We start from the raw sequence: 12547 nt of genomic DNA on the forward strand, positions 1-12547 counted from the left end.
TACAATCATCCATGGTATACATCAACTGTTCACAGTACGACAATATAGTTATGCATTCATAACCACAATCTATTTCTGAACATTTTCCTTACATCAGAAAGAATCAGAATAAGAGTGAAAAAAAAAAAAGTAAAAAAAGAACACCCAAACCATCCCCCCATCCCACCCTATTTGTCATTTAGTTTTTATCCCCATTTTTCTACTCATCCATCCATACAGTAGATAAAAGGAGTGTGATCTACGAGGTTTTCACAATCACACTGTCACCCCTTGTAATCTACATTATTCTATAATCGTCTTTAGGAGTCCAGACTACTGGGTTGGAGTTTGGTAGTTTCAGATATTTACTTCTAGCTATTCCAATACATTAAAACCTAAGAAGTGTTATCTATATAGTGTATAAGAATGTCCACCACAGTGACCTCTCGACTCCATTTGAAATCTCTCAGCCACTGAAACTATTTCATCTCATTTTGCACCCCCCTTTTGGTCAAGAAGATATTCTCAATCCCATGATGCCGGGTCCAGGTTCATCCCTGGGAGTCATATCCTGCATTGCCAGGGAGATTTACACCCCTGGGAGCTGGGTCCCATGTAGAGGGGAGGGCAGTGAGTTCACCTGCCAAGGTGGCTCAGTTAGAGAGAGAGGGCCACATCTGAGCAACAAAGAGGTACTCAGGGGGAGACTCTTAGGCACAATTATATGCAACTTTAGCCTCTCCTTTGCAGTAACAAGCTTCATAAGGGCAAGTCCCACGACTGAGGGCTCGGCACATCAAACAGCCAGTCCCAATGTTTGTGACAACATCAACACCAGTCCAGGTGAGGAAGTCCAACACTTCTGCACCTTCCCCCAGCTCCTCAGGGCGAGGGCGTGGGGTGGGGAGGAGGCTGTAAATATATTTTTTATTCTCTGCCCAAATTACTTTGGGATGTGTCACTATTTCACTCTAACCTATACTAACCTACCGTATCTCACTTCCTATTCAAAGTTTCATGTAATTGTGGTGTTTGAACAAACTGACTGTAGAGTTATACTGTTTAGAAAATATAGATCCTGCAGTGCATAGTTTTTGATTTAGTGAAAGAAGAACCTCTCTGGTGTTTTCCCTCTAAATTGCAGGTATATTGATTTGGAAGGGATGAAGAAGACATTAGTTATATATAACCCTTAAAAAAAAAGCTCTATTAATTTAAGTTAAACTCATTTACAAACTTCCAGTCCGTAGTATCAAAAAGTTCATCAAAGGAGGAAGTTCTCTTAACTGAAGGAAGTTTTATGACAGGCAACACTTACAATAAAAAATTGAGAGAAGTTCTACCAGTGTAGTTACTGTCCTCTCTAACGTTCTTTCTTAGAATCTTAATCAATAGTAATCTTTCCAGTGTTGGGCAGAGGCAAATAATTTGAATTTCTGAACAATGATCTATTTTTTAATTTGGAAGGTAAAACCCATAATTACTCTTGGCATAATGCCAGTCTTTAGTGGTGTTAGTGACTCTACATATAATCTGCTTATTGTTTAATGATCCTTGTCATTATATGTAGCAAGGAATTTATCTTAAACATACTTTAGAAAAGTAGCACTACTTCCAAAAACAGCAAGTTTACATATCATGTGTTGTGAATTAAGTGACAGTCAATGAAAATTTTCTATATCTGAATAACTCCCCAAATTATGCCCTCATAGACTGAAATAAATAAGTGTCCAAATGGCTTCACAGGTTGGAGAATAAGGAAGTTCCTACTGCTAAAAAGATGAGGCAAGTGTTCACCCTGGGCCTGCTCACAAGTACGTGTTTTCCCATTTTTAAAGCTCTGGAAACAGTGACGGAGATCACTATAAGCCACTCTTCCACTGTTTGGGCTTATTTTGGTTCAGAAGTTTTATGGTTGACCATATCACTACAACTCACATATTAGTTAGAAATGTACTGCTTTTGCAAAGCAAATATACCCACAAAGAGAATATGAAACTAAACTCTCTTTTCTCCTTAGTGGTTACGTGATCTACCTCTGGAAACAAATTTTTTACCTCTTTTAAAGGGAAAAATTGAAAAAGGAATACGGCTTTAAGTGAGCAAATTATCATTTAAAGCTGGAGTATGCCAAGTCTGAATAAATTAGGGGTCTTTAAACTTTTTCTATAAATATTCAGCAAATATTTTAGACTTTGTGGGTCGTAGATCTCTGTTGCAAGTATTCTACTATAGACAACTTATAAATGAATCAGCATGGCTGTATTCAATTCAAAATTTATCCATGAACACTGAAATTTGAAATAAATTTCATATAAGTGTCCCAAAATATTAGTCTTATGTGTTTTTTTCAATCATTAAAGAAAAATAAAAAAAACATTCTTAGTTCTTGGGCCATACACAAAGAGGCTGGTGGGCCATAGTTTGCTGATTCCTGAAATTGATGGAGACAAGGGTTTCAACTCAACACAACTCACTACATGAAGTTTGTCAGCAGCTATTTTGGACAAACTTATTAGATTTGTTGGAAGCAAATTCACCAATAATTCTATTCTACAAAACTCTGTTGTGACAAATAATTGTGGCTACTTCTCAAATGTTGCAAATTTGGAGCACAGACTTTGTGAAATTAACAGATTTGAAATACTATAGCTAGATTTTTCCCTCAGACTAAGAATAAATTCAATTTAAATGTTTAAGATGGTTGCAGGTGAATATGTAAGAGAGTTGGATTTATTCTTTGTGGTCTCCAATAGTTAAAAGCTGCAAACAGCTTGGAAAAAGATTTTTAAAACATATTACTTTGGTTGTATAGACAAGAAGCTCAAGATGGCTCAGAAATTTGTTTAGGGTTAATCTAGTGCAAAGGTTGATAAGACTAAAGTTGGGGAGAGCACAATTCATGTGAGTGGTTTCTCCTATTTTAAGTGGGGGTGGGGTGGGGGGGGTGAGGAGATAATTACAACTGATCTTGTCTAGGCAAAGCCTCCAGGGAAGACAACATCCAAATCTGCTCAGGATTTACAAGCAGTATGATGTAACAGACACTGGAAAAAGTCAGTACCCTAATGTTCTAGCTTTGGCATTGCATTTTGGAAGATCTCTTAACTTTTTGGACTAATTTTTGCTATTTGGCAAATGGGAATACTATCAGTTCAAATATGTCAAAGCCCTAATTGTTAATAAGACCAAAAGGCTATACAGATTTAAGGTAATAAGAGTGGGTGGTTCTCATCTATTCTCAAAAATGTCAGAGCTTCTAAAATTGCGATGATGCCCTTCTTTTCCACCACACCCCTTTAGGCCTACTTAAAATAAAGAGCTAGGTATGTATTATCCTCTAATGAACAGTTTCTGATTAGTCTGGATTAGCCCCAGTCTTCTAGGCTACATTTTAGCCTTTCAGTATCTTATACCTCTTCAAAAAGAGGTTGGAATTTCCAAAGTGCATCCTCAGTCCCTTTTTAAAGCTACACAGGAGTAAGAGATGTATTTGTGTCATTTTGGCTTTTGGAACTTGTTAGTATTTCTTTTATGGTATCTGTCAATGAATATATCCAAATTTTTACTTTTTATTATGTTGGCTATTTAAATGTACTCATGCCATTTTAATGAGAGCAGTATATTAAGCAGATGACAATAAAAGCTGTTTAACTATTGACCTGCTGTTTCTCCTACTCTGAAATACCTCTCTTAGCATAATGGATTCCTTTAGGCATCCATAGAGATCACAGTTGGATATGCGTTTTTTTTTACCATAGTAATTGGTAGAGTGAACTTGTGTGAAGTGAATCTTTGACTCATAAAAGTGTGGTTAAGTATTAAAATAATTATTAAACTCAAAATGCTAAATTGCTTTTGTATAAAAATACAAGTGAACAAATGAATTACCATTTTATAGCATTTAAGAACTGCAACAGAACTTTGGCTGCCACATATTCAGAATGTCTGCCTCGGAAAATTAAACTGACTGTACTGAAGATGCTGGGTTTGCAAATGTTCTCTCCACTTTCTGGAAAGCTTCAGTACAAACAAGCAGCAACTCAACATGCAGGGATCTGTGCTCCCTGCTGTGGGGACTGTAGACATAAATGCCCCTAAAAGATTATATAATACCAAGTAAGGTGCAATAGGTGCTAGAAGAGAGGATCAAACAAAATTCAATGGGAGGATAAAAATAGCTAATGATATTGAGTGCCTACTATGTGCCAGACACTGTTGTTTTTCCTTAAAGAAATTTAGAATGGTGAGAAAAGCATTTAGGGAATGGTAGAGACAGTGATGGTGATATAAAGAAGATCAAAGAAAGGAGAGGTATAAAAACTGAAAGTAATAGTAATACAAACAAGAAAAAGTATAATATTATTTAATAAATGTGTGTATCTTTAAACAGGTTATCTTATTTAAGATCATTCTTTGGGGATGACATTTTTTTTTCCTTGGTTTTTGGCAAGAAACTTTCAGTCCGTAGCAAACATAAAATTTCATGTTGAATGCTAGATCTAACCATTTGTATTTAAATAGATCCTTTAATCCACCCTGAATGTGTAATCAAATAGTATTTGACTTTTTTAAAATTCAAAATGTATGCATTGCAAATTCCACCCTCTTTACTTCTGAAATACTTTTGAAATAACTCAAAGTTACATGAGTTTTCCAACAGTTTTTAATATGCCTTCCTCTAAAGAAATAACAAGATGTCTAGTTGGCTTAGTGTTTCCTCTTTTAACAGGAGAGAGCATTATATGAAACTTGTGCTGGAAAACAAACAGATCCTAATCAGATATTAAAATGTGCTTTCAAAAGAGTGGAATATGTACATGCCAATAAGTTACTAGGCTGTAATTACTTCCTATTCACCAGGCTCCACCTTGGTGTGCAGTCTACTGACTCACCAGACTGCTCCCAGTATGTTTCTCCTGTGTTTCCCCACTGCTTGCTATGTATGAGTCATCACTGGAATGAAAGCTTCTCCAAGTGTCTTTAAACAACAGTGCAGAAGCAAAGCACTGCCAGTGAACTTCAATCTTTCCAACAAGAACCAGACCTTGGTCAGGGAGGGAGAAAAGTGATGTGGCAGGTGTCACCAGGCTGCCAGATGACAGCCACCCACCCCAGGGCCTTCATCAGGTGCCCCAATTTCAGCATCTTTTCCTTCACCCACCCAAGTGGTTAAACTGGCATCTTGTCTTGCAACATCTGCTGCTGCTGGCCAATGAACTCTCCCTTTGCAACAGTGGTTCCCAAACTTTGCTGCACAATGGAATTGCCTGGAAATCTTTAACAATCCCAATGCCTGGGTTCCTCTCCACCCACAACATATTCTGATTTTAATAGTAGAGGTGCAACAGGGACATCGGAGTTTTTCCAAGTTCTTCAGGTGATTCTAATGTGCAACCAAGTTTGGGAACCACTGCTTTGGAGAAGGACCTCTTTTCCCATAGAAAACCTATCAGTTTAGCTTACCTAAGGAAGGCTATGTGGGCTCCCAAACCTCCTATTTTAGAGATCTACTGACACATAGCCCCTGCTTGATGTCTTAATTAATTTGGCAGAAAAGAACACTAGCAGAGCAAGGGAACGTCGCCAAAAGGCACAGTGGGGAGACAAGGCACATTCTCCCTTTGCTTGCCAAAAACATAGTGTCCAAGAGAAGCATCTCAAATGCTGCTATCCCTTCGGTTACCTTTTGATTTCTTTTCTGTTTCATTCCACTGAAAGTTGTGAGCCTCGAGTCCTCTTAGATTAGAAACAGGTGCTGCGTCCAAGCCCAATCAAGCAGGACTGCATGCTTCAGCTCCAGTGAGACCCGACCGCCGCCTCTCAGCGCGGCCCCGGGGCAGATACTATGTTAATCAAGAAAGTTCTTCTGTCTCCTCGCCCACGGTTTGAACACTTAACCCTTGATTTTACGTGAATGCCCTCGTGTGTTTCGTGACCTCCTCTTACTGAACGGGTCTGAACCACGTTCCCTTTTTTTGTTTGTTATGGAAAAGGAGAGGGCATGAACAAATGATGGAGATGACCCACAGGGAAGGCACTGCAGCGTTGGCTGGTGCCGAGAAGAGACCGCTAACGTTAGGAATATCAATCACTCAATGCGCTACTGACCCGGCGAGAACTGGCAGAAGGGACTCGGGGTTAAGACAAAGACTCCCGAGCAGACAGCAGTGGCGTCCCTTCCTTTCAGGTTATAGTTCTGCCTTCTGCGCTGGGGCGGCCCTTGACACGGGACTGGCAAAGTGACTCAAGGGGTGACCTACCCCACTAGCCCTTTCGGGGTCTGAAAGTCTGCTTTACCGAGCGCTCCAGGCTCAGAGAGGAAGGTGTTTCTGCGTCCACCCTTCCTCCGGCCCTTTGTGGCATTTCTGGCCTCGGCCCAGCCCTCCTAAGGGGAGACTGAAGAATTTCTTACGGTAGCAAAGTGGGGAGTAGTTGAGTAGCCGTTGCCCTGCGCGCAGGGTGCTCCCTGCAGAAGAACCACTTGGTCGCAGAATAATAACCCGCTCCCTTCCCCGGAGTAGACTCCGGGGGCACCAGCGGGAGTCGGAGTGGTGGGCACGTCTCGACCGAGCGAGAGCCGGGATCGGCAGCCGACGCTGGGGATCTGGGGCTTGCACCCGGGCACAGCGCGCTGCACTTCCTGGTCTGCCCCGAAGCGCTGTGCCCGGGTGCAAGCCCCTCCTGACAGCACCCCGGGATCTCAGTCCGGCGCCTCAACTCTGGCGTCTTGAGGTCCGCGCGTGGCGGGCGCGCAGCCGCCAGAGCCCCTTCCTCTCCCCGCTCACCAGCGCCAAGTCTTGGCTCACCGCACAGCCCCGGCCCTCACCCCTCAAGCCAGTCCACTTTGCTTCTGCCTGCGTGGCAGCCCCGACTCCCTCTCCCCTTTCCCGGGGTTCGCGGGGGCCTCGAAGGAGAGGCAGGGCCCGCGGGAGCGCAACGGGGTGCACCCCCCGCGGCCCGCGCGTCGACCCCTGAACAACTTCTTGCCGGGCTCGGGGACCTCCGGGGCCTCTGGCTGCGTGACGGGCAGGCTGCAGCACCCCGCGGCGGGAGGAGGCGGTGGCCAGCGCTCAGCCGGGAGGGGCTGCTCCGGGGCAGGGGGGGTCGGGGTGCGTTAGGGCGGTACCGCTTTAAATGCACTTGACTCACCTGCTCCGGCGCCGTTGCCTCCTTCCTCTCCTGACAGCTGGGGGCTTTGTTTTCTCCACCCACAGGGCCGGTCGCGCTCCGCCCCCAGCACCCCACGTGACTCGCCGTCCGCCACAGCCACTGCGGGCTGATACCCAGGGGAGCCCGGCTAGCGCCGCCCTTTCCCGAGGGTGCGGGGTGCAGGTGGGGACCTCAGCGGAGGAGAGGCCAGGGCCTGTTCGATGACCTGCCAGCGGGTCAAGTGGAGGACGGCATGCTGGTTCGGGTTCTACGAAGTCAGGCTGAGTTGGCGACTGGGAAGAAAGTGGCAGCCGGTGAAATAAGCTGGGTCGTTGCCATCACCCGAGATTGAGGAGGCCGACGAGGCTTGCAGAGGGGGGCTTGAAAAGGCGACGCCACACCCTGAGTTAAGTGCCTGCAACCTGGAGCCTGCAAACCAAAAGTAGTGCATCTGTTTTTTACACCAAGTATTTGTACACCTACCTGGGTAACGATTGATAGTCGGAGGCAAACTACTTTTGTCCAAAACTAGGCACTTCTAAGTCGAATAATGTGATTAACTATTTAGAAGAACGAGTTTTAATAAGATTTCAAATCTGGTTGTTAATGCTGTTGATATTTGGATTCTATTTGGAAAAGGGAATCCAGCCTGCAGAAATTAATTCTAGAAGATTATTGAAGTGGGCAGATGTCCATTTGGAAGAGCACCTATTTTTAATGAAATGAATTGAGAAAATGTTCTAGCTTCAAGACCCAGTTCAGTATCTGCTGCTTTTGGAAACGATCCCGACCCTTGCTGATCACAATGACGTCCAGTGTTTGAAACTGCAAAAACCTGCTGTCTGAATCCTTCCTTTAGCCCTCGGAGAGTGCACACGCAGTTTTCCCTGCTCCAAATTGCAACTCGGGAAAGATTGTCTCCCTTGCCCCCCAGCATCCATTAAAGTGAAGTGTATATAATGAGTGATTTAGCACAATGCTTCCCCAAACTGTAGTATGCAGACTGATCACCCGGAGATCTTGTTAAAACCACATTCTGATTGAGTGGATCTGGGGTTGGGCCTGAGATTGTGCATTTGTATTAACCACCCAGGTGATGTCAGTGCTCCTGGTTTGAGGACCACATTTGAGTAGCAAGGACTGGAGCACCCACTTGGGCAGTGGCCAGCCTACTTTCAGTCCTGACTGCACCACTTACTAGCTGTGAGCCCTTAGGCAAATTTCTTAACCTTTAAGCTTCCCAAGCAGTAAAGTAGTGATGATACTAATATCCCCCTCATAGGGTTGTTGCAAAGATTAAATGAGATAACCTATATAAAGCATATAGTGCAGCGCCTGGCGCACAAACCTAGAGTTCAGTAAATGTTAGCTCATTAACTCCAGTTCATCCTTGCAGGAGCAAAGCTGGCCCAAAGCCGTCAGGGGGATAAGGCAGCCACCTGAGAATAACTTGGCCCCTACTGTAATGCCTAAGCACATGCCAGAAGCATAGGATAAGTTTGTTGAATAAATAAATGACTGTAATGCAGAGCAAGTCATACATGTTTGAAAAGTTCTGTTTCTTCTGCAAAACTTTAAACTGTGATAAATTAGTTAATTCTGGGACATTGAATTAAAAATCATTTTGCTTTTTATTACAGATGATGACCAGCTGCCTGTCAGATGGATAATCTATTTTAATATCTGAGAGAATAAATGGATTAAGGAGTAGTACATTTTTTGTCCTCATTAAAAACCTTGAAATTTAAATTTAAATGAATTTATTAATGAAGATATGGTATTCTTAGTTCTCAAAATGAATGGGTCTTGTCATTGTGGTCTCTTATCATCCTTCCTTGCTTTTCCTCTTTTCTCAGCCCCTAAAATATGGATGTTTCCTAAGACTCTTTTCTTGGCTTTTTATTTTTCTCATTCTGAACTTTCCCTTGAAAATTTTATTCATGTCTTATCTTCAACTTTCAAGTGGGTGGAGGTTTCTTCTGAAGCTATCTCTGTGCTCTTAATCTGTTTCCAAGCCCCATTGCTGCATTTACAGTTACTTGATAGGCATTTCCACTGAATTTCCTACAAGCCCAAAAGTTCCAGCATATCCTAAATAAAACTCCTCCACCCTCCCATAAAACTGATATTTCCTTGATGACAAATCAAGACGGTGATTTCCATTGGGAAGCCCTCAGTGCTAATTCAGGGACCTGGCAAGAGTGTGGGGTACACAATATAATTTATCCAAGCTACCTTGCCGCTCACAGATATTTCTGTAAGACTTTGTCCTCAATAGTGACAGGGGCCAACTCATGTTTAAGCACAACTTACTGATACAACAGCGACTTTTGGGTTCCTGCATAAGCGGTCGTTAGTGTGAACTGTTTAGTCAGAATAGGCTAGGTTTTGCTGCTGTAAAAACACCACCAAAATCTCAGTGGCGTAACACAACAAAAGTTGATTTCTTGCTCATGCAAAATCTCCAGGGCAGCTATCATGGTGGCTCATCATTCTAGTCTGTTTCATTCCTGTGACTTTTCCATGAGCGCCATGTTGAGGGAAGAGAGTATGGAGAACTGCGCACCAAACCTTAAATGCTTTCACCCCGAATCTGACTTCTCACATTTCGCTGGCCAAAGAAAGACAAGAGGTCACTAACTAATGTTAAGAGGGTATGTAACTCAGAAGGAATGAAAAATAGAAATCTTGGTGAGATGAGTTCTGCCTTCCCCGGAGACCCAGCATTACAAGGGAGAGTCAGGAGTAAAATTTAACTACAAACAGTCTAATTAATTACAGTAGAGGGTGAAGATAGATTACCTGTTCTAGGAAGGTACATGGTTATGTGTGGAGGCTTTGGAGAAGCATTATTGTTGTTGTTATTATTAGACCATACTATCATGTGCAGAAACACTTGATAAAGAATTTTGCCTCTCTTCCTCTCAGGGTCACCTTATGATCTGCTAGGGTCATTCTACTTCGGGCACTGAGCATCCAAGCTCCTCTGTGATACTGGAGCTGGGAAAGACCTTCTGTCTCAGTTGTACTCCAGGGGACACCCCAACTACTACCTAAGGTTACATCACCACAAGCAAATTTGCTAGTTTTGATGACAATGACTATCATTCTCTGCTTGATGAGTGAATGTGTGTCTATGAAGAGTGAGATACTGTGGTGGCATCAAATTGCCCATATTTTCCCCATCATTGTCTGAATTATGCCTTTACCAAAGAATTTTTATTTTTATTTTTGTCTAGTGCAGAGAAATTTTGAAATGTAACCTTGTGAGTAAAAATCAGTCCATAAACAAGGGGAAACTCACTCAGATCAATGTGAAGGAAATAAAATCACAGTTTTCAATAAGCTTTTGGGTGTCTTTCTCCAAAAAAGAGCAGAGATTAGGTCAACTAAACTTGCTTCTTACATTTCCCAACACTTGATGTATTTAAAACAGAGCGTTGACGAATGCTGTAGACTCTAAAATGCTATAGAGATGTAGGATATTCTAAAGTGTTGCTGGGCACTGAATAATGCTTTGGTCTCAATAAATTTAACGTTGGCCCTGCCCACACCCATCAGTGTCATTTCCTCCCCTTTTAAAATGTTTACATCTTATAAAACTGTTCCCAAATAAATATTTTTACATAACACAAATAAAGCTAACATTTTGAGAGTTGTGATCATATTGTCCCACAAATATCTAACAAGAGGGATTAAAAGGGAGAGGCAGAGTTTATCAGTTAATGTTTTAACCTTTTGCTCAAATACATTTCATTTTTTATGATTTATTTTTAGCCCTGAGTCTTTTTAAGTTTTAATACTGCTTTAAGTAAAAATCACAACATTAAGAGATAAGTTGCAGTGAACCACTTATAAAATACCAGTAATACCAGGGAGGACTGAGATGGAAGGGTTCATTACTGGGAAGTGGTAGCATTTATCAAGATGAGTAGTAAAGGTGGCATGAAATGACAGCTTCACAGAGATCACTGCATCTATTAACAGAGTCAATGTGAGAAGTAAAAAATAATGCCACCTTCAAAGCACTGTGTGGGCTGTTCTGAGTAAATATGTTTGAGTTAGCTAAAAAAGTACTTATCATTTGATAGATGAAGTTAAGGAGAGAGCTTAAATTACTTCCCCAAGTCCATTTACTTAAATGACTCACCCAAGTCTAAATTTCTTGCTGTGTCAACTAGCAAAAATCTGCTGCCTTCATAAGGTAACACAGGAGAATGAAAATATGTTTGTTATAGAAGATATAGTTGCATACATCATAGACTGTATTTAATGTACATTGACAACAGCAAAATATTGCCTTGGCTCATGCAAAGCCACTGTGTGACAAAAGTATTTACAGTTTTATACTGCATTTTAGAAAAATCATACAAAGAAATAAGTTGGATGCATATATTCATTTATGCTGCAGAGAATAGGTGTAGTTGAGGGGAATCAACTCTTTTTGCATCCCCTATTTTTAACACAATACATTTTGGAGGCAGCAGATTTAATTATTTGTTGATTAATATTTATCTCTGAAAGAGTTAATTTATCTTCAAACATACACACTTTGTCTCTGAGGCCAAGAGATGAAATCTGTTAAAAGCCCAAATGACTTCTAGAGACCGGTGGCATACTGTTCATTTCACCTTGGGATCCCTTAAGAGAAAATAGAGTCAGTTTTTGTTAAATTGAAAGCCATTATTGATTAATTAAACATTACCTTGATAATTTTATTTGCCTTCCCTTTCTCCTATATCCTGTTCATGAATTGGTCAGCCAGTATAGAATAAAGGTGATTGTCTCCTTGCTTTTTCAGATTCTTCTTTCTAATGGCTCTGATTTTTCAACAGGGATTTTGCTCATTTTTGGCTCTTCTAATTTTAAAATTGCTTTAATCTTTCTAAGTTGCAAATTATTCAAAAGTTTTGTGGTGCCTTGTACAGGCACTTGCTATGTTAGGTGTTGTGGTTAGTCACGTGATCTTTGGTCACAAGGAGCTCACAGCATTAGGAAAAGACAGACTGACGTGCGGATATGTGGCTTGAGGGGTATCAAGAGGTATGAACAAAGTGCTAAGAGCATGGGACAGTCAGGAAGAAACATCACAGAAGGGCTGTCATTTGTGTCAGGTATTGAAGGATGAAGAGTGTACCGGGTGAAGAAGGTTTCGGGTGAGGCAGAGGGTATGGGCAAGATTATTCCAGGGAGGGAATGAGAAGGATGAAGATATGATTAGACGTTCTATAGGCTGGAGGGTTGGGTGTGTGGAATGGAGAGGCTGGTGCGGGCTCGGCCAGGAAAGGCCTGGGGTGACCAGCTGAGATGATCGGATGGAATGCATTGGCCAGTGGTCTCCAGGTGGGGTGAGAGCATTCTAGAGTTGTGCGAGAAAATCCAATGGGATGTCAGAAGAAAGTGTTAAAATTTAAAT

General features: G+C 41.9%; 1 protein-coding gene across 2 annotated transcripts in view; it reads right to left on the minus strand.

Moving 5' to 3' along the window:
* The window catches only part of MAPRE2 (microtubule associated protein RP/EB family member 2), a 174621-nt gene extending 167435 nt beyond the window's left edge, over positions 1-7186 (minus strand). Inside the window, exon 1 of one of the 2 annotated variants that reach the window (XM_037805530.1) lies at positions 7132-7186. The gene's annotated coding sequence lies outside the window, so the exon portion shown is untranslated. The remainder of the gene's footprint in view (positions 1-7131) is intronic. The other variant, XM_037805531.1, reaches the window with a different exon arrangement.
* Between the last annotated feature and the right edge of the window lie 5361 nt (positions 7187-12547).

The sequence above is a fragment of the Choloepus didactylus genome, chromosome 16 (genome assembly GCF_015220235.1).
Source record: "Choloepus didactylus isolate mChoDid1 chromosome 16, mChoDid1.pri, whole genome shotgun sequence".
In the NCBI taxonomy this organism is placed as follows: Eukaryota; Metazoa; Chordata; class Mammalia; order Pilosa; family Megalonychidae; genus Choloepus; species Choloepus didactylus.